The sequence below is a fragment of the Temnothorax nylanderi genome, unplaced genomic scaffold (assembly GCF_030848795.1).
Source record: "Temnothorax nylanderi isolate EJ_2023f unplaced genomic scaffold, tnyl_v1.0 TNYL_tig0005_pilon, whole genome shotgun sequence".
NCBI lineage: Eukaryota > Metazoa > Arthropoda > Insecta > Hymenoptera > Formicidae > Temnothorax > Temnothorax nylanderi.
This window is the reverse complement of record NW_027249067.1, coordinates 1,113,964-1,140,310: the sequence shown is the minus strand read 5'-3', so window position 1 is coordinate 1,140,310 and position 26,347 is coordinate 1,113,964. Positions and strand designations below refer to the sequence as shown.

Here is a 26,347-nt window from a genome sequence, read left to right as displayed (position 1 = left end):
AATTTTTCCCACTAGCAGAATCTCCGGGATTAGGTTCCTGCCAGTCAAGTGGCTTCGTAAACTCCTCGTTATAAGGCCACACGCACGAAGACGACGATGAAACGAATAAACACGCGCGTGTGTCCCCTCGTCTCGGTTTACGATTTACACACGCAACCGGTGTATGTACAACCGGTTCTCATAAACAATGTTTGGTTCTTATATAGTGAAAAAATACCAGATACTCGAAATTTCAGATACCGAAAATTAAGATAAAACCTATGCTCTTTTCTTCTGTATAAGTTTATATTAAAACTATATCACATTATATATCAAACTGTATTGAAATTGCAGACTTATATAGTAGGTGTATTAGAATATATTAAAAGATGACATGAAATTATTATACGATACATGTAAAAGAGAAAAAATGTAAAATTATGTGTGTATATAACTTATAAACAAACAAATTATAAATATCAAATCTTTTTGTTACTCGCTATAACTTCAAGTTTGAGAACCACTGACGCATACATTTTATCCGGGTTTCATCCAACCTGCTTGTCGAACGGACCTGCGCCGGCAATAAAAACAGACCTATTCTGCGTCTCGAACGGGGCGAAAGAGAGACACATGGTTACCCTTACAGAGAACCAGATCCACGCCGAACAATGAATCCCCGGCTCGAGCTTGCGGACTCATCTTTCATCTCGACGTGGCACGCGCCGCGGTCGCATCTGGCAGGTTCGTGGGGGGTCAATTGAAATTGCGACGGAGATTATACCATGGATCGCGAGTTCGCGTTACTGCATAACTTAATTTCGATCGCACGAATTCGTGTCTCTGCGCTCGCGAGGGATTATCGCGCCGATGAGTTTATCAGGGTGATAATAGCTCTTTATAAACTGAGATAAAAACGGTATTTGTGAGATAAAAACGGACGATATATTGCGGTGATTTTGCAGGTGCATTGCTCAAGTACGATGCTTCGCCTACGAGATTCCTACGATCTGGATGCGTATATCGGTATCGATCGTGCTAGTTTTTAAAATACTAAGGAATTTTCTGAGCGCGAAGAAAAGTATAGCATATACATGTACATATATTGTGTATTCGATGTAGAATTGAGGGCATAAGACAATAGAAATTTAATAGAAATATTCACAATTGTTTAATTAATATAAAACAATTATAATGAGGCCGAAGATAACAGAGATATCAACTAGTATTCGATAACGACCATTCATCAACGCGTCGGAAATTAAATCGACTAATCATTTCTGGCTGGGAGGTATTTTGCACGATTTACTTACTTGTGATATGAATCGAAGCTCTCGGGGGCATAGGAGTTATATAGAATTGCTCCATCGCGATGCCCATGGGCGAGAATCTCTTTGATGACGCTAGGATTCACGTCGTGCTTTGAATTTTTCACAGATCCGGACGTAACTCATCCACCGGATCTAGAACCAAGCAGAAACGTAGGAATATCTTTGATATATATTTTTGTCATCTCCGATCTCACCGTAGTTATTTTTGTGTTAATCGAGCAATTATGAATATTTTTATAAGATTATTATATTGTCTCTTTCGATCAATTCTGCATCGGATCGACACAAAATCGATAAGCACAGTATATATACGTATATACCGTGTAATCTTATAGAAAAATATTCATAATTGCTCAATTAACATAGAAACAATAATATAATAATAAAATTAAAGATGACAAAAATATCAACCAGTATTTAACAGCGATCATTCATCGACGCATCGATATCAAATCGACGTCGATTCTAATTATTTCTTGGCGGGGAGTAACACGACGAATCGCTGAATATCGAGGAAAAAGCGGTGGACAAACCTTGGCACAAAAGTAAATAATAATTATCGCGAAACGCGGGGCGAACGGAGAGCGTTCGCGGCGTACATTTTCGCCGTGCGCGTTAAATATGTATCTCGTATTTCGCAGCGCGTTAAATATTTCGCGGAAACGGCGAGTTGGCTGCTACACGGGCGCTCGGTGTTTGTTTTTCTTTTCCGCGCTATCGCTTTGTATTCGGGACGCGTGCCGCTCGTCCCATTACTCTGCGAGTCATCGCGCAGGCAACACGAGACCGGTCTTTACGAAAGACGTAGCGCAAAACAGTCTTGCTTAGCGTGTCGGGACTCGGGAGGCGACGGTTACTCACGGAAGCCGATATCTCGGCCGATAATGCTTTCGACGGTGCGTCGGTACCCGGGCTTGCGTTATCTCCCTGCGCCTTGAATTTGAATCTCTCGCGGTCGCCATCTTTACTCGCGAATCTCGCGACTTGCTCATCGTTTCCGGATTAGCGGCGCGAATGCCGCGAATACGCGGATCAGAACCGAGTCAACGGCGATACGTCGGTTGTTTGTAATACACGCCGTATTATCGTGATTATCTGGGAATTTGACGCGTGTATAATACGGATTTTCGATTGTATATTCCACCGGGCGGTTTACCATGGTTCATTAATTAGTCGTTGATTTGACTGCCATTGATTTGTATCCGAAGTTGCCGTCGGCTTCGCCGCCTCGGCTCGCCTCGCCGGTCATTAGCGGGAACGGTCGTCGGTCGGTTGATAGGTTGAACGGGCACCGTGATATCGGCGGTGATATCTGCAAAATGAATCAGAATCGTAATATCGGCGGTGATAGTGGTGATACGAGAATGCAGCGGATGGAGTCGCGGCTTAATTCTCGGCAACACGAGTGGTGAGGATGGAGGGCGGGGGGAGGGTGACTAGGTACAGTAGGTACGCCGAACGCGCACCGTGCCTAGTCGCAGCCTACCACCCCTCCGGCCCCACCATTCTAGTTTTCGAAGATTCGCGGCCCCATTGCGACACACTTCGGGAGTGCGGGACGGGAGTCAAGCGGCGTCGCGACGCGTTTAATGTTCTGTGCGCTTAAGTGAGTACGATCGCAAATGAACCCTAGGGGTCAACCGCAGCTGCGGTTCAATATTTGCCAAATTATCATGCATCGCAAGGCGTTCAACGCGACGCGGTGATTCGAGCCGCACCGCGTAATCTCACGAGGTTCACTCGTGACGTAGGACTTTATCGTGTTTTCGAAATATCGCATTCCGCGAATGCTCATCATCGATTTCGTCGCGCGTGATCCTTCGTTGGCGTTATATCGCGTGATAGCGATCGGCGAAAATGCGTATCATTTGTCGCGGAAAGTGCACGAAGGTGTAAGTGGTGCAACAGGTGTAGCGTCGGTGTGAAGTTGGCCGCGCGCGGTCTTCGAATTCCCTCTCGCCGTTGGGCGAGGGACGGGAGGGGTCTCGTCCGCTTCGCTCGTCGCTCGTCGTGTGCGTCGGTACGGATCGCAGCATCTCGCGAACCACGAAGCAGTCAAAGTAAATTACAATACGCACGTACGCTAATTGCCACAACGATGGCGACGCTCGCACGGCATTCCCGGCATTCCCGGTGAGCGACGCGCGCTTTGTTACGTCACGGCGAGAGAAAACGCGAAAATCGTGAGTCATGAACTCATGGAAGAAGCCGCCGTCAACCGCGAAGTAGAGAGGAGGAGGAGGGGGCTTGGGAAGCATCGGGCAACGGCAGAGTAAACCGTGCGGTGAGCAACCAATTTGTAGCTTGTTTCATTTATTATTTATTATATTCTCTTTGTTTATTTGGTTTGACAGTGCATACGTATTCCTTCTTACTGCATTTTTATAAATTTATTGAGTAGGTTATCTAGGTTCAGTTCTTATCTTGTTCCAGAATTTGGGGTAGTACTGCAAAAAGAAATAAGTGAGACGTATAAAACTCTCTTCTTTTTTATTTGGTTTGACAGGGCAAATGTATTCCTTCTTACTGCATTTTTCTTTATAAATTTATTGGGTATCTTATCTAGGTTCAGTTCTTATCTTGTTCAGAATCTGGGGTAGTACTGCAAAAAGAAATGAGTGAGACGTATAAAAATCTCTTCTTTGTTTATTTGGTTTGACAGTGCATACGTATTCCTTCTTACTTTTCCCCTTTGTCCGTTCGCGACGGGGCAGAATCCAAGATAGCGCGCGGCAGAATCTCTCCCGTTTTAGGACCTACGAGAGGCCGGGAGGCGATTGTCTGCATGCGGCAGGGAGCGAGACTAAACATAAAATATAGCCGGAGGTACACGCCCACGCATCGACGGCGGTTCGCTGCCGTTAAATACCTAAACCGGCCGTCAGCTGCCCCTTCCCCCCCCCCCAAATCCCCTCAATACGTACGAGCGGCATGTTAAACGATTAATCGTGCTGATTGGATTCCAATTAGCCTGCTAACGGGTACAACCGTGGCCATCCCGAATGCCGGATACTTTTTGGATTTTGCGTATTAATGTACGGTATCACCCTCCTCGTACACCCCCCTTCGAGTTCCGACGTATACGCGCGCCCTAACGTGCGGCACGTGAGCGCGTCGCGTTTGGCGCATACATTTTCGCACGATGATTCTCACGTTTGGTATACGCGATGAAAACCAATTTTCCACGTACCATGAATCACGTATACAACGCGAGTTCTCGAGAAAGAAAGATAGAGAAGGTTCGAAATTACTGCTCTATATGAACAGGCTAAAAGTGAGGATGATGAACAAATTAAATCTGATGAGTTTCTCACGTCTCGAGATTTTTATTGTTGCTTGACTGTTTTATACCAAATTCGCGATTTCCCAGATTTCATTCACTACCTTTAGGTCCGAAAGCCTTCTATTTGTGAATCTTATAGTTTACAAAATTTTCAACACTTTGTCATCAAAATCTCGCTCACGATCTTGTCTTTGAACGCGTTACGAACGACGTACGCATCTATGTTCGATAAAATCACAGTCGCAGACATCCCACGTATATCGACCGGTCTTCTCTTTTATTAAACGAGCTTAAGTGCTCGCGACAAACTTGATAAATTTCACAGTGCAACGAGTTCGAGTTACCTTTCTCGCTTTCGCGGCGGAATCGCGCGCGGGCCTCGGGGAGGGTAGCCGAAATCGCGCACGCGGCACAGCGTCTCTCGCAGTAGCGCGGATTCGCTTCCACTAGCCGCTAAGCCGAACTAAGCCCCGGTAAAGTGTCGTCGACTTAGAATACGAGCGACTGCCCCGGCTAAGCTGCGCGCGTGTAAAGTAATTCCGTTTAGTCTCATGGTGAATTAATAAAGAGTCAACCCCGATGGGACCGTCTGGATGACTCAGCGCCGACGGAACGGTCCATTTTGCTCTTGCGCGAGAGCACTTTAAGCTCTTCCCTGCTCTCCCTTCAGTCGTTACGACGTCTCTTTTCTGTGCCACGCGTGTGCCCCGATTCGAAAGTGTCGAGAGCGATTTCGGAGCGACGATTTCGAGCAAACTGTGGCCGAACTGCAAATGACTATTCTCCCCGAGCGAAAGGAGGAACGAGAAGGGACAGCGAACCGTGTTTGCGTATTTGCATTCGATTTCTCGTACCCTTCAAGAAGAAAGAAAATACGGAGGGGCGACTGATGGCCTCATATAGCCCGTTAATAATTTTTCAAAGATACTGCAAGGGCGTATTCTATCTTTTTCACGACGCGTATCTTTAAAGCGAACGGTAATTTTTAAATGAAATAAAACTGAGAAAATATTTGGCAGTTGAGAGATATTTTCTATACACTTATAGCAACTCAGTCTCAAGCGTTCCAGAAATAAAATCAGTGGTCTGACTAAAGAGCGTATTGCTCGCGGTAAAGAAAGCGCAAACTTTAGAAATTCCCCAGGTATTGACCCAACTAAATGACTGCGTATAAGCCCAATAATTAGCTAACCGACTCCGGTATAATCTAACTCCGCCCATATAATGGCACACGTGTACGCCTTCGTACACACGCGGCGATGCGTGTCGTGCTACAAGAGCGCGTGCACCACGACATTATGTACGCGCCATCCTCCGGTTGTGTAATAAGCAGCATCTCCTGTAATCTGTAGCGCTGTTACCACCCACGCTGTAATCGCCCGCGTGATTCATCAACGTCTCGTTGTTACGTCGCGCCAAGTGTCAGCGTGCTCAAGACACGCAAGTCGAACTTACGCCCGTCCGCGATCGACAGAACATTCTTCCCTTCTTATTCGCCTTTCCTCCTTTCTCATTTCGTTCGTTATCGTGTTCCGTTTTCGTTAACTCAACACGGATTATACTACGCACCATGCAACGCATACACTGTTTTGTTCCCGCAAGTGTTACAAAGTTGATAAGCATCCAATTGTTTATACGACAAACAATTGCCCTGTTTGTGGGCTGTCTAATTCGTGTTTCGCAAAATGAGTTTGACTTGGATGTCGCATTGCTCACCCGCGGGCAAGTGCAGTCCGAGTTAGGAATATCCGATGAAAGGGAGGCGGATTGTTTGCGCCTGGAATAAAATAGGCATACGTGTTATTTCACTGCGAGTGGATTTAACGCCTCGATTACATTTTGAAATATCCTCGTGTAATATAATTTAATAATGACGGATTTTGAACAGGCGACGTGACAGGGAGACGCGGGATGATTCATTCGATTGGACCGTTAAGAATCGCGCGAATTCATCACGACTATTCATTAGGGGATCGTGAATTATTAAGAGACTCCCTCGACTTTAGTCCGCCCTACCCCCCTCCCCCGTTCCCCTGCCCCACTCTTCTTCTGGTATAATCTGCATAATTCTAGACGGCGCGACTGCCCGTGTTTTATCTTCAGTTACACAGAAACACGGGAGACGCCTTTTGAATGCCACGGTAATCGATCAGGTACTCGTTCACATAAATTTTCTGTGAACGCCGAGATGCCGGCGCTCAAACGACGCGCTTGCACCGAATATCTCTTTAATAATTTCATCTGGAGTGCGCGCGCGCGCGCGCGCGAGTATTCGTATCCTTTCATCCTTTGGAACGATAATCCCTCGTGTCTGAGTAGACTCCGTTCGTGGCAAATGGGCCGGAATAGAGAGAATTTTATCAAGTGAGCTCTCAAATCCTTAAAAATACTACCTTTATACGCGGATAAAGGCCACTTAGGCAAGCAACTATTATTTCATCTTGTGTGAACAACGATTTTTTTTCCCCAGTTACCTTTGTCTTTTAATCGATATTTTCCTACAGATAGAATTACAATTCGCGCATATCCCTTTTTGAATTTTTCACAATTATTCTTGAAATGTTGTCATCGCATATTATATTTTTTTGCGCGGCGTCTGTCGTAGATAGTTATCCTTTCTTATGTAGAAAGTACCATTACCGCAGGAGACGCGAGTTTGCGAGAAGAAACGGAAAAGAAAGGCCAAAAAGAACGGCGCAAACGGAAGGAAGATCTCGAAAACCAGGTAATTTGCGCTCCCAAACAAGAATTCCTCGTGAAACTTTCAATCCAGTTTCCGTGCTTTCTCGTAAGATACTCTGTATTTCTCTCATGTCGCTTTTGCGAGAATCTCTCCTCCACGGAAACGGGATCCGACTAATTCATTCGTTGAATGTACTTGAGTTAATCTATATTAAGAAGATCGCCCCCCCCCCTGTGCTTGGGAAGGGATGCATTAGTATTTGATTGCTATTCAACGATCGTTACTCTTTAAATGCTCACGCGATATAATGATCAACAAAGTATCACATGAAAAGCTTTCGATATGATGTATGAAGGAACTATCTAACTCGAAATACACGAAATCTTTAGGGTAAGCGAACGTATTTCGGAACACTTTAATTTTTCTCATGTTAGCCGTCATCATAATGCTCTTTGTCACCAACATCAAAATTTGACATTACGTGACGGCTAACATGAGAAAAATTCAAGTGTTCTGAAATAGATACTGTTCCAAAATACGTTCGTTTACCCTATATATTTTTACATATATGCCGTCATAATACTCGTTTTATGAAGGACCCATTGTCTCCGGTTAATAATATTTCATTGTAACAATGGGTCGATTAAAATTCAACGAAACTTTCGGCCGTACTCTTATAACACGTGGCGCAACGAGAGTATCCTCGCAACGGTAGATGCGGAATTAAAATTAGAGGCGCTCGTGTATGTAAAATCCTCCTAGATATTTATCCGAATCTAGGTATATGAACGAAAAAGACAGAGAGTGAGAGAGATAGATGGATGAGTATAGTATATCGTTGAGCAATATATGATGGTCCTGGCTGGCGGAGTTGGTGGGCCGAAGTCGGCTGCGATCGTTGGCGAGATACCGTGTCCGGGAAACGAGCGGCAGCGCGATGAAGTGTGCATTATGCAACGGTTTATGCATCGTCTCCCTTACTCCGGCGCAACCCGCACAATCCTCGCAACCACCGACCCCCTCGTTCGCGGCGGCGGCGGCGGCGTCGCGCCTATCTAGGAGCGCATCCGCGAATTAATTAGTCCCCGAGTAGATAGCTCGAATGCGAGCTCGTATACATCGAAAATTGTCGTCTGATCGGTAACGGGCGGGAGACACGTACACCACGAGTGCATTTTAACGACGGTTTCGCCGATCGATCGCGCCTATTATTACCTCGCGGATGCTCCGACTGCTCCTACCAACGCGCGTGGCTGCTGTTTCCCGTTTTGAACCGGATGTGTCCGTGTTAACTGCGATACGGTCCGATTATCCGATTTATCGGCGATCGTGCGGCGGCGGGCCGTTAACGGGTCGCCCGCGCGGACGCACGGGTGCGCGCGAATTAGCGAGATTGTTTTCTAACGAGGCGTACGCGCGCGTACGACATCGAATTAACAATCCGGTGGCTGTATCCGATGGCGCCGATATCCGACGCGTGCTAACGTAGTTGGCCGGCATTTCAACGGAAAACACGCCGGCCTGGGGAATGCGGCGTATGCGTCACGCGGCCTCCGCGTGCCCCCCGAAACTAATTGCACATTCCGACGGAGGGAAGTCCCGGAAAGGCTTCGCTTGATTAAATGTTCTATCTTCTTTCCGGTGACATCTTCGACAAGCCGCCGCATGATCGATGCCGACGCACTTACGTTGGCTACGCTCGTGTCCGTTCCACGATGAAAAGTCGTCGAGCCTAGGGCGACTTTGAAAGAACGCGTGATAAATGTCCCTTCACATATGTTACAGTAATTTGTTTAACATCCGTTAGAAAATTCACGTTTGCGATCCTGACAGATCGCCGATATCGTTTAAAAAAAATTAATCCTGTTATTTTGTTATTTTCGATATTTCTTAGGTTTTTCTTACTCAATAACAGGTGACTGACCATTTCCCAGTCAGATTCAATTTAATTCTAAATTCCACCGCATAGATTTGTTTAAAGACGAAGATAATAACTTTGATACGAGAGAATGATAACGAACGATCCGTAGATTACGGCGATGCTATCGTCGATTAAAATGTAGAAAGTAACCGAGGTGCTTATAGAGAATCACTGAGGCGTGCCGTTTATCTTGAAGAGGGTCTCTGAATTAAGAAGATCCGGAGGAAATTTCAAAGAAGTTTAACCATACCATCTTTGACAACTTCACCGAGCGACCTTTTTATCGATAGCTTCCCGGGCTATTCGATCGAAAGTAAAGATGTTATTACCGTCTGTACGGGCGCATTGAAATTTTATTAAATTAATATAATACTTCTCGGGGTAATATCGCCTCCTATACACTAACGCCGAATGATTCACAGATTACGGGTAAACTCGACGTCGACGACGTCGATCGTAACGATTGGCGAATATAAGAAGCATTGGGAGTCTCTGGAGCATCATTGGCGGCGTGTCATTGATCGTGAAGAGGGGTTCCGGGTTGAGAGGACTCGCAAGACAACTTCGATTTCAGCAATAGCGCTGTGTGCGGCTGTCGTGGCACGCGGGCCCGAAGCACATTGTCGATGACGTTAACGACGTCTTGTCGTGAAAACGCGACGGTACTAATGCCGGTAGGGCGGGTGAGAAAACTATTAATAAGAGAAAGGCCATAAAGATGGATTGGATAAGCCAGGTGTAACGACGCGCGCAACGCGTTCATCTTAGCATTATTGCGGATCGATACAAAAGCACCACCGCCGCGGCGTTTACACGGAAATATACGAGGGGGAGAAAAAAAAATCGCCGCCGTGTCGCGCCGACGCGTAATTGGGTATTACTTGCATATCTAATTAATATACGAGCGAAAATTGCGCTTGGCCGGGCTCGACTCGATCTTTATCGTTGCGTAAGCGGTCATCGGTAGCGTTGCCGCATTAATTTATCGCGGTTATTTTCATGAATTCAATTATTCACCGTAATTATTGAATATACCGAGATTTAACCGATATCCGTGTTACGTGCCGCAACGCTACACCATCCCGGAAATCTCGTTTATTAGAGGCATCCCGGTATCCCTCTTTTGCATATTAAGATCCGCGCCCCGCGGATCCATTAATATTCATTTTCATTCGTCGATAACGGATTCCCTCCCTTCTTTTTCCGCGAAGGGTAAGGCGAAGATAGGTAAGGTCGAGCGTCGTTCTGTCCTCGTCGAGTCAACGCACGATCAGATTATTTCACTATTAAAATAAGGAAACTCTGATAAAGAGTTCGCGGTGGGAGCAGGACGACAGAGATCATACTTTCAAATGCAATCAGCTCGCCGCCTCGGGAGGACAGGTAATACCCAAGTATCCGCGCGATACCGATGACCGACTTACCTACCTTCAAGGTGGGTATCGGGATCCAGCCGGCATATATTACACCGGCGGACAATGTGATTTATAGGGAACACTCGCGCCTTGAATACCACATCCCCGATTCTCCGCGCGAAAGTCTATTATCCGAGGCGATATTCGCGGCGGTGCGCGTCGGTGCGCATGTTCCAACTGGGAATGAGATCAAATCCTTCGCCGGTAGTTTCCAAACAATAGACTCGGACTCGTACGAGTATTATAGTGCTTAAAGAACAGACGTGTCATGGCGCGACGTCGAGATCTGACAAGGTGACGGCTATAAGTGATGTACGGCATATCACAGATCAACCGCGCTTTCTTCGATTCGCGAATTTCTCCGGCCAATTTCTCTGTATTCAATCTCTCATGTCAGTAGTCTTATCGAGCAAATTAATTTCAGTAGAAATTAATTTTACCGTTCTCTAAATTATTACTTGAGTCTAACAACATAATTATAAATACGACACATAGTCTGCTAAATACGACCGTTAAATAATGTCGAACTCGGTTTGGTATATATTTTCAGTTTCAATTAAGCTCGGATAGTATAAACCGATAACTCAGCAATTTTCTCCGGCCCAATGATATGATACTCGAACGGCGGATTGAATCGAGATTCACGAATACGTATTGCCTTGATTCCATCCATGGTTCTAAAGCGCATTCCGGAGCACGCCGCAGCGCGGGCGCGGTATATCTTTCGAAATTGAGTGGTGAAGCGCGGCTTCTCCTGGGGTGCAATCGGCCGGTAATTCATCACAATCGTCGCGACCAGCTTGACCAGAATCGCAAAACGCGCGGGTTCGCTCCGTGCGAATCGTTCCAGGAGCGACCGGAGATTACAGAGGGAACGCTTACACGCTGAATATTTATCCCGCTTTTCCCGTGTGTCGCATCGTCGGCGTAACTTTTATTATATTATTGGAGCCCGCTCGCGTATGTGCGTCCGACTTTAAAAAGCTCGACACAGCGGTAATAACGTGCTCCGGGTCGTGTTAATTACACTATCGTATATAATCGCACAAATTACTCTCTCTCGATCGGCACGGGGGCGAGTCGTTCCGAATGAGGCAGCCGAAATAAATTTTTATGTTTTAATGTTCGTGCCCCTCCTCTCCTGTCCCCCCCGGACCTCGCCATCCGAACGTCCGATTTGAATAATGCTTCGGGCTTTCGAGCGAAGCCACGTCCTCACCGGCGGCTATTTTCGCAATTTCCTCCCCAGATGAAATCGATCCCCATTATTTTTAATTGCCTGCAGCTGCTTTATTCGCGATTTGTCTGTCTGGCGTCTAAATGCTAGTAGCAGGCCACAACAATAGCGCGGATTTCGGATGAGCTGAATAACAAAGATTGCAAATACGCGTTGAATACTGACATCTCATCGCGACATCCGTATCGATAAACGGCACAAAAATAGCCGTCGAAAGGCTGCGCGTCATCGAATCGTTGCCTCGCGAATCGGATGCCATTTAGATTAGATTTATTAAAATGATAGGCTGTCAGTTATCGTATATACCCGCTGCATGCCGACGCATATCCTATTCACCCTTCACCAATTCCCCGTGTGTTCAGATTTTAATGGCTGTCGGCTACCCCGCGCGCAATTATTATCATCGTTCAGCTGATCTATTGGCTGGCTATCGTGTATATTATCCGGCACCGCGATTCTCCGGGATGTTTGCCGACCCTGACTAAGTATCTCTCATTAATTAGTTAGCCGCGATTTGTCGTTGATTATTTACGAATAATTGATAAATTTTCCGAGGCCGTGGTATATTATCGGCTCTGTTTATGACCCATTAACCGCGCGCGCACAATTTTTGCATAATTAAAACACTCGATGTGTGCATACACTGTTATAAGTTATAAACGGAATATTTCATTTGTTTTATATATATGATAATCGACACAACCCATTTCTCTTTTCTATTTGTTTTTCCTTTGAACATATATTTTTCCGAATTAAAATGCGCGCTTTCGAACCGATTTCGTGCGGACGGCGTAAACGTCAAAGAATTACCGGACTTCTTACTGCTTTTTTCTTTTTTTTTCTTTAAAAATTTATTGGGTATCTTATCTAGGTTCAGTTCTTATCTTGTTCAGAATCTGGGGTAGTACTGCAAAAAGAAATAAGTGATACGTATAAAACTCTCTTCTTTGTTTATTTGGTTTAACAGGGCATATATGTATTCCTTCCTATATACTACATTTTTCTTTATAAATTCATTGGGTATCTTATCTAGGTTCAGTTCTTATCTTGACAAATAGACATCGCCTCGATACGTTCATTGCTTTGCTGTTAATAAACAATTCTTTTATTCTAATGAATGTCTGAAGTACGTTAGAGTCTAAGAGATTCTGCGGCTCAAGCTGTTTTGATGCGCGATAAATGTCTCTATATATGAAATCGTGAGAGGAACTTCCTCATTGCAATATCTCGGAAAAGCGCTGTATATATCTTGATCGGGACCAGTCGGCAAACATCTCTCGTGCATAATAAATGTAGCGACAAGAAATCTGTTTACGATTGCTGCAGACGGTTCAGACTCTTGCAAAGATCGGGACGAGTCCAGCTTCGAAAGTGACTCTCGAAACTTACCATGAATAGGAGACTTTATGACAAACGCGCTCGTACAAGGAACTCTTCACGTACGAACGTTTTACTCGGAAGTTTCGCGATACATGCTTTCGCCAAATTTTGTTAATGGTAACAAGAATATATCGAATGGTTCAGTAAAAAATTTTCTTGCAAAGAGAATCACGTCTTTTTTTATTTGGTTTGACAGTGCATATGTATTCCTTCTTACTGCATTTTTCTTTATAAATTCATTGGGTATCTTATCTTGGTTCAGTTCTTATCTTGTTCAGAATCAGGAGTAGTACTGCAAAAAGAAATAAGTGAGACGTATAAAATTTTCTTTTTTTTTTATTTGATTGAATCACCTGACCTGTCTATCGTCTCTACTGTTTGACGGCGGCTAAATTCGATCGGTCAGCAAAACAGCGATTTCCGCAGCGTTTATCTCTTTTTGGAAGGCGAGTTTTACGTTTCTTCCGGCGTTTGTACGTGCTGATCCTCCAGTTTCATACGCAACCCTCGTAGCCAGCCATCCACTTCGGTGCCGCTTCGCATTTTCGTTTTCGTCCGATGCCTCGCTATCTCTCGTTCTTCCCTCTTCTACCAGCAAGCTAAACTCGAGACGTCTGGCGTTGGCGGAGCCTGATTAACTCGAAAAATCGACTGCGCTCGCTTCTTTCTCGGGAAACTTTGCCGGTACCCCTCTGTGCCTATCCGGCATCTCTCTTTCCTCAGATAGAAAACGGAGGAGCTGAGGAGAGACAAAGAGCGAGAGAGGCCGCGTACCATTGTCGACGGTGGAAAGTAGTGAACGCCGGGGAAAGAAGTTAAAGGCAAATAATGGCGCGAAGGATAGACGGGGTAGCGGGGCAAATCGAATAAGAAAGCGTGCCGTATTTTATTTCTCTTCCTCGGGAAATCTCGCGCCTCTCTCCGCGGTCATGAAACTCCGCAGCTCCGCGAGTGTTGAAGGAGAAACGCCTTGTTCCTGAGGGTGCCATAATACCGACAAAACGGATCGAGAGGATATAGGCATTACCGTGGAACGGAAAAGGAAGAGGACCGAAGGACCGTAAAATACTATCGCCCGGTGAGTCACCGGAGATCCGATGAGCGGTATTTCCGCTTTTAACGTGAGACTGCAAACGGCATGCCTTCGAATTGAATGTAAAAGGACAAATGTCGAAAAACATTACGAGTTTACTCTGAGATTTCTGAAGATTTCTCGAAATATTTCTCTATCGATATCGATTTAATCGCAGTTTATTTTACGTTAGATTAATAACGCATCTATTAGTACAAATGAAAAAACCTGCTAAAATTTGGTTTAATTTCCAAAGACGACAATAAAAAAACCGGAGTAAAATGTTTCGTGTTTTGAAACTGAAGCCTTTCTCGCGATGAAATATGCGAACGGTAATAATATGCCATTTCTATATCAACACTGATAAATTACTAGTTGATACCTCTTTTCATCGGGTTTTTAATCACGCGGAGCAATTCTTTTTAGCTGTTGATCTGGTGCTAGAGCAGCCCTTCGTCTCGGTTCATTATTTAATGAGACCGGCGTATAGAATCGCGCGGTTACGCAAGAGATCTTTGTTTATCGTGGGCGCGAAGGGAGCGAACTGGAGGGTTGATTTAATTCATTTACAGCGTAGACGCATGTGGGGTGCGGGGCCTCTTTTCTCGTGTGCCAGGGGCGACGGGGCTTCTGCCAAACATCTGCGAACTCTTGCGTGTTACCGGCACGGCTCCCCTGGGAAGGAAACCCGATAATATTCTCGCGGCACGAGCCGAATCTCCAACATCGTGAGAAAATCCGAGGCCTCGATCGTGAATTTCGAGATCAGTCCTCGTTCCGTTCTGTCACCCACCGTCAATTAGAACGTCCTCGTAATCTTTTAGTGCACCGCCAATGAGAAACACTGTCTTATCAGTTACAATTACAGAAATACAAGAAAATGAGAGTTTGATGATTAATTCGAACAACTACCAACGTCAAGAAATGTCTATTTGCACTTCCCTTGTCCATTAAACAATGTCGCATTTACTATGTTATTCATTACATCCTTGGAATAAATATCTGAATTGTCGCGGATTTTACTTGCATAAACAGCGTTTAATTTCTTCTTCGGACTTGATCGATTATTTTATTCGCAATGAATTTTGTCATGTTGAAAATGCACGTACCCTAGATTCTCCAATGGTTTCGGACATAATACACGACGCGAAGTGCAAGGTGCAAGGTCGACAGTGACGCAATGCTTTCGTAACATACGTACGTACGTACGTGCATACATTCGCGGATGACACATGCTAGTGACGGTAAGACGCGAGCGTGCAACGTATTACGTAGATCCGGCACGATGTGTCATGTAACCCGGAGCCGTTATAAAGCGCGAGCGCCTGTTGGGACGGGATTTACTTAACGAGTGAGCGTTAACCTGTCGGAATAATCCACGTGGCAGAGGTAATAATGGACTCAAGTGCAAATGCGCCTCGGGGGTGTCCGGGGCCGCCCCGTGCCCGTAAATAGTGCACGCTTTAACCGGCAGCCGTCTCTGTCTGTTCGGCGGACAGTTGTTTCAGCCCCTGGCTGCTGCCGGGTCTCGACATTAGCTCCCCTTAACGAATGACCACGTTCGCGTTTGCGCTACGCGAGTAGACCCCGAGATCGCGTTCATCTATGACGATATAGGAGACGGGACTTAGGAGAGAAGCATTTTACCTATAAGCCGCGACCTCGACCGGTCAAAGCTCGTAGCCTGCCGAGCCCGGGTAGCTGATGGTGTCGCAACATTTCAGCTTAGGTTACCATAGCGATAATAGGATTAAAGATACGTAGCTACATAGTAGTTGCACCATGTATCCCGAGTATATAAGATACTCCAAAATACGCTGATACATGCTGCAACGACGGACGTTGAAGGCGAAAGTGCGAAAAACGACGATTGTTGTAGGTGTCAAATCACATTCAGCTAGATTTAGTGAAATTAAATATTCTACAAACTATCGTAATGTTTAAAAAAACGCTTATACAAGTACTTTCAAATTTTCCGGGATGCTAATTGGCAAGAGTTATAGAATCTGCGAGAGTCACATTTGAACTTACAACGAGCTGCGGCAGGCGACAAAATTGCGAGTGGCTTCTCTTGCTTTAATGACGATTGTTCAAGTAAGATTGCACGCGACGGACGTGCGAGATATTAAGATAATTACAGCGAAATCGTAGACGCGAGACGGGAGCGCGGAGCGTAACGGAACAAACGTGACGTTCGCGCGCCCCGACGAAATAAGAGGATATTTCACCGCGCAAATTTCCCGGGGCTTTCCCTCGGAGATGGGCACGCACGCGCGTCCGTGAGCGTGCACCTACGCTCACGGTTTAGCGAATACGAATAAACTTCAAAGAGTGGCGGGACCGCGACGGCGGAGAAATGTCGTTACGAGCGACGGCCGTTTCAACGACGCCGCTTAATTGAATTTCTCTCGGTCGCGTGATCGCCGCCATCCCTGTAAAAATGCAACTACCCTCGCCAACGAGCCACCCACCTGTTTCTCTTCCTGAAACTTTCTTTCTCTCTCTTTCTGTCAGAAGAAAAGTGTAACGCCGCGGAGTATCTAGCTAATTTTTTGTGTTCGAATTTTATTGAATCTTTTTAACTTTTATTCTAAAGAAACTGCCAAAGGGAGGAAAAAAGAGAAAGAGTCGTACTTATATGCTTAGCTATGTATAATATATAAGCAACATCCACCAGACTCGAGTACATCAACGGTGATGACAGAGCGATGAAGTCGACAAGATAATCAGAAAGACGAGTTGGGTTTCAGATCCTGAGATAAGAACGAGAGAATTCATGAAGATGAATTTACATGGTTCAATTTTCGTGATTGTCTGTATTGATGAATTAAAATAATCGAGTTGAATAAAGTGAGTTTTATGTAAAGACAAACTTCGGGCAGAAAGAGATAATTAATCAATTATTTCAACTATTGAAAAAATTATTAATAAAACATATTTTAATATGATATTAAATTAGAAATGGATAAAACATTATATAACTTTTATATAAATAATATTAAAATATTTCTAAAAAATAGAGAAAAAAGAGGAACGAAGAAGAAAGAGAAAAGCAATATGATTCTTCAGCGTCTGTAATTATCTTTACAAAAATATTATCCCTTTTCTCTTTTCTTCGTTTTGTCCCTTCCTACGATGAGTTCATCTGGAATGTTCATCAAAATGAGTCGCGCGAATTTTACCTTATACCGAGAGAGGCGCAACCGCAATGACTGGCGGTGGAGGAAAATCAGACTAATTACTTTGAACGTGCGGCTTTCAGCAAAATGGGCTTGCGATTATTTTCACGACTGGTTATAATCACGGGGACGTCTCTCTTGTTCCATCGCGACGAATTTATCAACGAACTGCTCGTGCTGACGCACAAGAAGCGGCGACGAGACAAGATTTTGCGCGTTATCTCTCAGTCGCGGCAGCTCGCGCAGCATTACGGAAATTCGTGCTCCCGGCAAACCGCGCAAACCGCCGCCGAATAATGAATTGTCTTGATACACGCGATTAATTATCTCCCCCGTGTGTAACACAGTCGGCCGCCGGGTGTGCTACACGGCCATATATGCAGATATTCTTTATTCCCTCTACGGTCGAGCGAGGCTCCAACCGTAATACGTCGGGAGGCGATTACGTTGTTCTTTCTATCGTGATACCGCAAGTTTTGCTGAAAGAGATATATTAGACGCCGTGCTATTTTCGAGCATACACGCGCGCTCGCCGATGAGAAACAGGTGCATTTTACAGCGAAAACGCAAAAAAAGAAGTAGGGAATTCGCGATAGATTGTTCCAGCGCGGCGACTCGACTTGAACCCTCATACGAGTGAGGGATGAAAACGTCGTGGTACTTTTTATTTTTATACCCGTCGCGTACGTGCTTGGCCGTCTCGCGCGACCACTTTCATAAATTTCAATTAACGCTATTTGGTCGCCCAACACGGGAGCACCTTGTTACCCGGTCTCGCCGTCTGCATTTTAGCACCAATTTACAGTTTATATAGCTTACGGACGCGAAGCTGTAGTACACATCCAACGTTATCTTCATAACTTAGAACGCCCGATGTTTTCAAATTATTTCGGCGGCTTTCCTCTGTAATGTTTCTGTCCAAAAATTAATCTGAGGAGCATGAAGTAATGAAGCGTAATACAAGAGTAAGTGTAAATCAATGAGTATAAATAAGCGCAAATCAACGTTTCATAAATCGGCAATTTCTGTGTGAAAACTTATTTGATGAAGTTAGAAGTTCGCGGAACAAATAAACACAGGGTAACGATCAGTCATAAGTTTCCTAAAATTATGGTTATTCATCAAATAACCCGAGGCTGTGAATAGCTTCCCCGGAAGTCTCTTCTGTGGAAATATCCTCTCCATTTGGCCAAGACGCACGATTCGAAATTAGGGCATATGCATACGACGGTGCTTTATCTAAGGCGGCCTCGTTACGACGGATATATCTTGGATAAAGGAATTTCCGTACGAGCGTACTCTACGCGTGGACGAATTTTCAAAACGGAAGAGCGAAGCGATTCAACAAGTGGAGCCCGTCGCAATCCTTTACAATCCGCGACATCTTCCTCGTCGCTAAGCAATATCTCGGCCAAGCAGCTGGAGACTATTCTTCTCCCGAAAAGCGGATTGGCGGAGTCTCTTATCATGCGACTCGGCACGTGCACGTATTTCATAGCAACATCTATTTCAACTCAGTCAGTTATAGTCAGTTATATATCTTACTTCTAAATTGGTACTATATATGCCTCCACCTGCCATTTATATTGTGGTTACACTCTGTTATACGTTTTACACGCGTATAACGTATTAACGTATACTCTCGTTAATAGTAGTTCGGATTTAAAAAAATGGCGATCTGACTGAAAAATGATGGGACTTTTTATCGAGATTTTTGCTTTGACAACTTGTCAGACAAATTGCCTAGCTGGAAAGATTAATGATGCAGTCAGATTTTACAGAGGCACGAAACAGTAAAGCGGTATAAAACTTTTCTAATGAGAGTGCATGTATACATCTCTTATTTTTTAAATCTTTTATATACATAATTTATCATTTTGATAATAAAAATACAAGAATAAGTGTCATACTATTAATTAAAAAAAGGTAAAAATATCTTTTTTTAATGAAAAATATATTTTTCATTGCTGAAGACGCGAAAATAAAATAAAATGTAACCCGGATCAGACTATGAAAACTAATGTGCGAAATTTGTATTCATTCACTGTCATACGTAATTTTTAGTTATTATTTTGCAAGTCAAATTTGTACGATATTCTAGACACCATTAAAATTGAAAGAAAATTAATAACGAATAAATTAATGTCTCAGTCACCGGAAGACGAGAATTAATGATTAATACTCTTATTTCATTATTACAGTAATATTGAATTATCAGAAGCGAGAAATGAACTTTTTTTCTTGTATGTCGAAATAAATTAATTCTTTCGCGTGCTATCACGCAATTTTGATTTGTAAAATTATACATAGCTGTAAATCTTGATCACCTGTCATAAAGCCCATTCTTATCAACGCGGAAAATAGGACGCACGCAGACTAAATTACACGTTTACATTTACTGATGCAAGGGTAGTAAAAAGAAGTGAGATTTTTATGTACTTTACCAATCTGTACTATCAAAGCGGTGTGGCTTACAGAAAACTAAATTTATTTCGACATGTAGCGTAAGAAAAAGATTTATGAATATAAAATAATTTCTCGCATCCAATGTCATAGTTCAATACGATTGCAGAACGACGAAACGGAAGGCTTAATGCCCACGAGCGATGCGGTGGAATCCGTTACTGCAAACGATTCGAGAGGAATATTCGAGAGGAGTCTTGATCCCCCGGACGAAACGGGTTACAACGTTCGAAAGCGCAGTAAAATTGCAGCAGAGGGTTTCGGAGAAAACCGGGCGCGCCATCGTGATACTTGGCTCCCGCTCGTAACACGCGCATATATGCGCTCGTGCACACACACCTATAGCACATGTCGATTGGGCTTCGAGAATCTCGCGATTCGGGAGAATGGCGCGACGGAGCGAAAAACCTGAACGCGCCCCGAAGGTGGAACTTGCTAGTAAATTGTCCTAGCCTCGGGAAGCGGGGCCACTCGAGTCGGTTTTACTGGCAGGGCTAAATCGAGAAACGATCGGTGCCCTCGCCGACCTCTTTCAATTACTTTTCCTAATGAATTTAATTTAGGGAGCCGTCATTCTTCTCCTTCTTCCCCGGACCGTCAATAATCTCCGACCGGTTTCGTCGACGAGGCGGAATCGGATCGACCGCGTTTTCCCGACGCCCGTAAATAGAATTCGTGCCACGGGGGGCGAGTATACCAGTTTAGAACGCCATCTCTGCCGAGTGTCTGATTGTGATCCCGCGCGCGGCGCTTTCGCAACGGCTGCGCGAATCGTCTCGACCCAGCTTGAACTTTCGCAGAATCTCGTGCGTGCCGTAACTGCGGGACTACTCTCTGAGAATACTTCTGGCTCGAATCGATAACTGGAGTTGAAACGATACGGCCAAATTTCGATACTGGCGAATTTTCAAATATTAATATCTCGAATGTTTACAAAGTAGAATTTCTACAAGTCTTATAAAGCCATCGTTCTAGAATAGGATCGGTCATTGATCATATCGTAGCTAATATCTTCCTCTTAATAATATAACATAACAATATAAACTAATTGTAAGAAAGACCCGATGGGGGTTTTTTTTTTAACCGGGACCAGTAGCTTGCGATCTCTCGACATCTTTCAATTTGTTATCGATCAGCACCAAACGCGGTGTTTACCTCTCAGAATATAGTCTTGAATGTGTCCTGTGGCGGGGACGAAGTGGATGTGTACGATTAACAGGCAAGACGGCGGTTATTTGTATTATCCCGCGGTGTGGGATCCGCGCAATGTACTATAGATCATCGGCCACGATCTCCGGATATACTTCGGCCGTTGCGCGTTGCACTCGACAAAATGGGATAAGAGCAGTCCATTTGTAAAGGCTGAGCTGAACGTCAGCAGGTGGATAAGAGCAATTTGAGGCTGTCTTTCGTGCCCCTCTGTCATTCTCCTTTCAGATCGACGAAGAGAAACGTGCTCCGTCGTGAACCTCGGTCGCCAGGAAGTGAAAAGCATGGATCTTTCCTCTTCTTCACTTTCTCTTTCTTTCCTTCTTAGTGGTCATTTATGTGGCCAATTTTGTCCACGCTTCCACGTACGGTTTCCACGGGCGAGCTTCCTCGAAGCGATCCAATCGTGTCTCCAACGATACGTATACGCTCGCAGTTAAGCTACAACTTCGCCGCACTTTTTTGATAAGAGATCGCTACTTTGCACGCGATATTAGATGCGACAAATAAAATGGAGAGTTGAAAGAAACGTGACTTAACCAGATGGACGGTTTCACTTGTTTTTACGTATTTGATTTTGCTGACAGGCTATTAGTTCTTTCCGAGTTCCGTGCTTAAGGCCGAAGCACAGACTTTTGCATAACGCATAATGCATAAGAAAATGGATTGGTCTATTTCCTTATGCACGTCTATATAGATCAATCAATTTTCTTATGCTTATGCATTATGCGTTATGCAAAAGTCTATGTTTCAGCCTTTACAATACAATATAAAAGCAGAGATTATGTTTAAATATGCGTGTTATTCATGCGTATAGTATCGAGTGATTGAGCAAATTACTGCTGTCGAGAAACCACATATATCTGATCTACATTACGATTTCAAACGTTATTACTTTGAAACACAAAACGGCGAGCTTTTAAATATCTTAAAGTTTTACAAGCGCATCGAGAAATCAAACATTTAACTATACAATCTTGACTAAGAGCTCGCTGTCGAGCGATCATAAATGAAGAAACGAGGATATGAACTCCAAGCTCGGGCGTACACTTTTAGATTTGCGAGTATACACATATGTTTCGTCGAGCAGCGAAGCGACCGAGAACAGGCATGAGGCGAGTGTCATAAATTCGGCCGCGGGCGGTGTGAACGTCTTCCTTCGTTTCAGGATTCTGTACTGGCGTACGTACCGTCCCGAACGTAGGATGCTGGAGTACTCGCTCGTAAATGATCACGATTCACGCGGAAAGGTAGCTCATGAGTATAGAGTGCCATTATCGTGACGTACCGTCACTAGAGCGTGGAGAAGTCGAACTCGAAAACCGGAAATGATGGTGCGGGTGCGTCGGCAAGGGTTGAGGCAGAAGAGCGGATGTAGGCAACGTAAGAGGATCGAAGGAGGTATCAAGAGGGTGGCGGGGGGAGGGTGGAGGGAAGCTAGGAAAACAGCGAGAGACTGACGGGAACGGAGACGCGAAATTTACGTGGGGTAGTAAGTAAGGGGGGCATCGCATGTAAATTGCAGAATATAAAATCGCGATACGACAGAACTGTCAAGAAGGAAGAGGCCTCAATTGTACGAAGTTTACGATAAATCAAATGGGGAAAAGTCTATTGCAAGCTAAACGCTCTAGATTTTACGATGCGTCGAAAGAGACGCGAGCACTAATTACAGCCGTAGAATTACCAACTAATTTAAATTTAATTTTAATGAGAGATCATTCAGTCAACTTAGAAATGTAGATTTTTTTAAATTGAAATTTGACATGTTAATAATTCTCGAGTTGTCAAGTACTTTTGATTTCCTTTGAAGTCGCTGCTACGCGCCGTAATGAAAACGTGGGTATTTGCTTGGTACTTTTGACGCTTTCCTCTTTGCATATGAAAAAAGCCCCTGTCTTCGTCGACAGCACACCGTTTCTCTCGCATTTCAGGAAAGTAGTTAATTCGAAATCACTATCGCATGATTCACTATTAACGTATTCCTTCTTACTGCATTTTTCTTTATAAATTTATTGGGTATCTTATCTAGGTTCAGTTCTTATCTTGTTCAGAATCTGGGGTAGTACTGCAAGAAGAAATAAGTGAGACATACTGTCTTCTTTTTCTATTTGGTTTGACAATGCATATGCATTCCTTCTTACTGCGTTTTTCTTTATATACCAACTCATTGAGTCTTTTATCTAGGTTCAGCTGTTATCTTGTTCAGAATCTTCTGAATGGATGTGCAAAACCGTTAGGTCTGGATGATCGTAAATACGTTTTTAATCTTCTTAACGTCGAAAATGAATGCTCAGCTGTGCAAGCAGAGTGGGGTATAGTCAACATTAATCTGATCAACTTTGCGAATTGAGGTAGTAGAGTAGTAACTGAAGGATTCTGTTTAAGAAACGTCACCACACATCCATTAGATTAGTTACTGTGTCATTTCTCTGTTGCAAAGATATGATGAAACCTATTTGTATGAAGTCTCAGTTGCTCTGTATCAAAGTGGTTTCGTTCCTCGATTTTTTCATTCTTTTCTCTTTTTTTTTCGGGTATGGAGTTTCTATACCCGGTGATGCCCGCGATGCGAGAAAAGTACGGCGTCTGTTTACACCCTTCAAGATTATTTTTCGACTCTACGCCATTGAGACGCGCGCACGCACGTACGCAGTCCCTTTGTTTTGCCAGTAGGTTTATTTCATTTCGCCGACCCTCGTCGTTCCCTGTGGATAGAAGGTCGATTTCGCGGTATAACAATGGACACGCCACCAAATCACGGCGCTTACGTATGCACTGGACGACGATTCCTCGATAATCCACCGACGCGCGATCGTATACATACACACACGTACACATATATATTGTGTATATATATATATATATATATATATATATATATATATATATATATATATATATATTCAGTTTGCGAAGTTTGCTCAACCTACAGCCATCGGCACCGGCTTTGCGTACGATCAGCAAATGTTTACACCGGACGGCAGTGGGGAAACGCCGAAAGCTCGAAGCTCCCTCGCAGAGTCTCGCTTACCCTTTGTTCCACCCTCGATTGCCGCCATGAGTTCGATGTTTCGCCTCGACATGCATAGGATGCACGTATTCTAAATTCTAAGTACTGTAAAAAGATAAATAATAACTTTAAAAAATGTGTGCTCGTCTCTTTCTTTAATATGATGATACTGCCAATCTGGTGGGTATGGAGTACTCTAGACTTATTCCATGCTACCGTTACCAGTCATTCACATCGGTCCGGAGGGCCTCTTTCGTACTCCACTCTACGCAATTCCTCGGGGTTGCTAACAGCCGCCGCCGCCGCCACCGCGAGTTCTCGAGTCTCTCGCGGCTGGTGGGTTCTTTGTGTTTGCCGGTTGCCCGGGCAACCCTCGAAGAGTTTGCCCAGGATTAAATATGTAGTTTCGAATTAGGCGAGTCTCTCTCTGCCCGTGAAACGCAGTCTAAGACGACGCGTTCTCGAGCTATGCGGACGAGCGGTTCTTTAGATCCAAAGGCAACAAAGCGCGTCTGAGGGTTGAAAGGGGTCCGCGTGTGGCCGTCGGGGGCGGATCCGGTGTTTTGCGATGCGAGATTACTCATTTCGGCGACAGAGAAGTATAACGCCGCGACTGGAAACAACAAACTATTTTGTTTCTTTTCTTTCGCTTCTAAAACGAAACTGTTTTCCTTTTGGAGAAAAATTTCACTTATTTTATCGGGATATCTGACGACATATATTCAGAAATCTTTAGATTAAACAGAATATCGATATTTTTAGTTATTCCGACATTTCAAACTTTTTAGCTATTTAATAAGTAAAGGGAAAAGCCCAGAAAAGTACGTGGTTTATTCATTTTGTCTTCTCTATTTTTGTGCGTGTTTGGAAGATTAGGTTAATGCAGATTTATTTATGGTTACTGCAAAATTAATTAGTTTTTTACAAACAAAAAATCGATTCTAAACTCGTTAAAATATTTTCTTTTAAAATATCTCTTGCTTGTTTGTCTTGTGTAAGTTAATTGTATACATTATTTGATTAATTTCTTTATAAGTGCACAGTTTTTAATTAACTAATTATAATATTTAACTTTTTATTAACTACGGCTGTAGCTTTCGTTGCAGTTTTCGCTCTAGATTTTATGCTGTATGTGAAAAAATAATTTACCACTCACCAGTACGATGCGCAGCAGCGGAGTTATACACAATGACGTCAATCTGTAAAATACAAATATATTCGAGAATTAAAGAAATGATCAAAATAATTAATGTTCCAAAAAAATAATTATTGCGCATATTAAATGCTTTATTCGTTTTTTAAGCAGATACCCAATAAAAGAAATTTTAATTCAATAAAACACAATAAATTTAATTTTGACAACAAATGATTTCCAATATAAACTTTAATAAATTTTTAATTCAATAAAACAATTAATTTAATTTTACAGCAAATGATTTCCAATATAAACTTTAATAAATTTTTCCAATATTAATTTTATAAAATTTTTCAAAACAAAAAGGAAAAATAATGTACATGTCTGAAACATATGTTCAAACATTTTTTATCTATAAATATCAAATAATTTTATACATATGCTCTCTAAATTTTTTAGAGTGGAATCTCAACTCTTTTGGACTACGTATCTATATCGCTATACCATGTTATTATATTTTATTATATCTTTTCATTACCTATTTATATGTTAGATAATAATAGAATTATAATTTAAGGGATGCATCCTTGCATTTGTTCTTTCAGTTGTTCTTAAATGTTCAAAAATAAGCGTGACAGAAAGTTAACGTAGCATTCTCTTGTATGACGATACTTTCAATGTATTACCGATTGGAAAAAAGTTTTAATAGGCGAGCACTTTCAAACACGCGGAGTCTTGCATTCTTAATAACGATAAAAAAAAATAAATCCCTAGAGTTATTATTGCAACTTTAATACTTTATCGATGCGGAATACGGCTATTGTATAAATAATGAGATTGCTCGTAATAATCAAATTATAAAATCGTTATAAGCCTTCGAGTGTGCCAGGTAACTGTTAACTGATTAATGTCCAAGCTTTTAGCGGGCTAGCGGAGTATAAAGTTTCATACATCATTTATATCATATTTATCAGAGCTTGATAGATCTATTACAATATGGTCAATAATGGTCTATTTTAATCGCTTAAAATCGTCAGAATTTTTGAC

The 26,347-nt window shown here is 43.4% G+C and overlaps 1 protein-coding gene and 1 long non-coding RNA gene across 2 annotated transcripts in view; one reads left to right on the top strand and one right to left on the bottom strand.

The window, feature by feature from the left end:
• Positions 1-26,347, top strand: part of Ed (hemicentin protein echinoid) — a 228,477-nt gene that overhangs the window by 11,198 nt on the left and 190,932 nt on the right. The window lies entirely within an intron of this gene.
• On the bottom strand, positions 1,227-25,352 carry LOC139775294 (uncharacterized). The gene is made up of 3 exons (XR_011718794.1): positions 25,322-25,352; positions 2,467-2,622; positions 1,227-1,442 (listed from the first exon to the last, which is right to left on the bottom strand). It is a non-coding gene; the product is annotated as an uncharacterized lncRNA (long non-coding RNA).